We start from the raw sequence: 2,883 nt of genomic DNA on the forward strand, positions 1-2,883 counted from the left end.
CCCAATAGAAATTAAGTACCTTAGTCATGAACTTCCTCTTGTCCTAAGCGCTCCAATCCATTGGCATCTCACCTGCAGCCAAATAATTCACAATATGAGTAAATCATGGTAGATAAGTAATAGAAAATACATGCTCATCAAGAAAATCATCACTGATTGGCAGGTGGTTAGAGGTGTCATCAAATGTGAGTCTCGATAGATGGTCAACTACTACGTTCTCCACTCCTTTCTTGTCTTTGATGGTAATGTCAAATTCCTGTAAAAATAAAATCCATTGTATTAGTCGCGCCTTAGCATCATTCTTTGTAAGAAGGTACTTATGGGCTACGTGATTTGTGAAAATAATAATAGAAGAACCAATCAAATAAGCACAAAACTTATCCAAAGCAAACACTACAACTAGCAACTCTTTTTCAGTGGTGGAGTAATTCATCTGAGCACTATTGAGAGTTTTACTAGTATAGTAAATAACAAAAGGCTTCCCCTCCCTTCGCTGTCCAAGAACAGCAGATACAACAAAATCACTAGCATCGCACATGATCTCAAAAGGTAAAGTCTAATAAGGTAGCTGCATTATGTGTGGCGCCCTCGACCCCCAAGCGTTATTTTTGTGGAGTTCGTGGTACTGGGATGATGACCACACGGATCACGCACCTCAACGACCACCACTCAAAGTGTGTACAACATACAATAAATGTACAGTATAATATTCGCAGCGAAAAAAATAAAAGGTCTTTCTTTATTAAGTACCAGAATTGTACAAAAAGTAGTAAAATAACTTTACAAGAATTTTACAGTCTTCCGACAGATAATTTAAAGAAAATAAATAACATAAGGGAAACAAGTCCCAAAATGCTGAACAACATATCAGCGACTTAAGCTTCTGGCGGAGTCGGTCCTTCAAGTTCATACTCGGGCTCTGCGTCAAACTCTACGGCACCATAAAACGGAACCGTAGGGTAAAACACCACTATGAGATTATGACATCTCAGCAAGTAATTAATCAAAACAACATCTAAGAGATTTAAAACACATTTATATAAACACGCGTCCCCATACGGACAGATTAACAACCCACATTCATTTTCCCAAAAATATCATTTTTATACTAACATCAAAATCTCATTTTTGGTCCCAATCATATTTATTATGAAATTACGCATGCACCACGGTCTCCCCTATGGACCGTCTGCACACCCTGGCTCTCTTCGTTACATCATGGGTAACGTCCGTGCATGAGACTTCGTAACGAGCGATGCCCAGTTCCGCGCCCAGCGCGTACATGGCCAAGCATCCCCTAACCTCGCCAGCCAAAAGGTCACGGAATCGGTAAGAGAGCGTTACCGTCTCGTCCGTTCCCGTCGTCGCCCTGCGACAACTCAGGGGATGTCACGTCAGTCTATTACGCTCCCGAGTGACTAGAGGAGCTCCACCGAGATAATACTCCATCTCGGCTTGGGGTCGTGTTACACATGCACTCACATATTCAGTAACCAATGCAACAGACCACATAACATCACAGCACATTTTAATAAAACTATAAATATACAGTTCAATCGTTTAATAGGAATATATAATTCATTTATAAAATTAATCATTTATTTACAATTTCACCTTTTCCACAATACACGTCATACCCCATCCTCCACACCGACAAAGGCCCAATTCCAACAATTTCAACAGTTACAACCAAACGTTTAACGGCCCATGGCCCAATTCCAACAGATCATTTGAATCAACAGTTACAACAAAATGATAGTTTACAAAATATAATTACAACAACTTTATTATTAAAAACTGAGAAATTACATACACACGAAGATGGGTATTTCTGAAAGATCACTCGAAGGGCGTTGCTCAAGGTGGCGGCTCAACGGCGGCACACGGCAATTACCAAAAATTTTACCAAAAACCCGTTTGAAATTACACAATTATAGAAGAAAACAGGGCTCGGCAAAGCTTCACAAGCTCACGAGTTCACCAAAAAAATTCACAGAACAAGACACAAATCAACAAGAATAGAAGTTGGCTAAGACAAGAGAGGAAGATGATGAACTCGGAAGGTTTTAATCGATCAACCCGTGGCCTATTTATAAGTCAAGTATGGCGGTGGGAGGAGCCGTGTGTTGCACGGGCGGAAGAAGAACAAAAATGGCAGCAAGCCGTGCGTGGCATTGCGGGTTGATAGCAGATAGAAGAATGGACACGGAGAAACCATGGAAGCTCGAGGTGGAAGGTGGTGGTGGCCGTGTGAAGCCACGGCTTGATAGCAAGGCTTCAGAGCCTCCATCGAACGACACGGAGAGGAAGAGGCAAGGTGGAGGTGGCGGCTTGCGGCTGATTTACGGAACGAAGGCCCGAATGGCGTCGGCACCAGCTACGTGGAGGAAGGAAGAAGAAGAAATCTGCAGAAGAAACTAGAAGAAAGGAAGAAGAAGGAGCACGACGCAAGAGAGAAAGAATAAAACCCTAACTCCTTGACCCAAAACGGCGCCGTATTGGTATGTGAGGGCTGGGTTCTCACGGGCCGCATGGGCTGGGCCCTGCTGGGCTGGGCTTCGGCTCACTCACACACACACAAGGCTGCTACGGGCTTTACACAACACCAAGCCCAAAAACAAACACTCACACACAACCCACAATAAATAAGCACTACAATAAAATAATACACTTAAAAATAACATAAATAAAATAACACAATAATATAATTAAAAAATTTAAAACCCATAAAAAAATATAAAAATGGTATTTTTGGAAAAATGAATGTGGGTTGTTAATCTGTCCGTATGGGGACGCGTGTTTATATAAATGTGTTTTAAATCTCTTGGATGTTGTTTTGGTTAATTACTTGTTGAGATGTCATAATCTCATAGTGGTGTTTTA

Source organism: Juglans microcarpa x Juglans regia, chromosome 2D (assembly GCF_004785595.1).
Source record: "Juglans microcarpa x Juglans regia isolate MS1-56 chromosome 2D, Jm3101_v1.0, whole genome shotgun sequence".
Classification (NCBI taxonomy): Eukaryota; Viridiplantae; Streptophyta; class Magnoliopsida; order Fagales; family Juglandaceae; genus Juglans; species Juglans microcarpa x Juglans regia.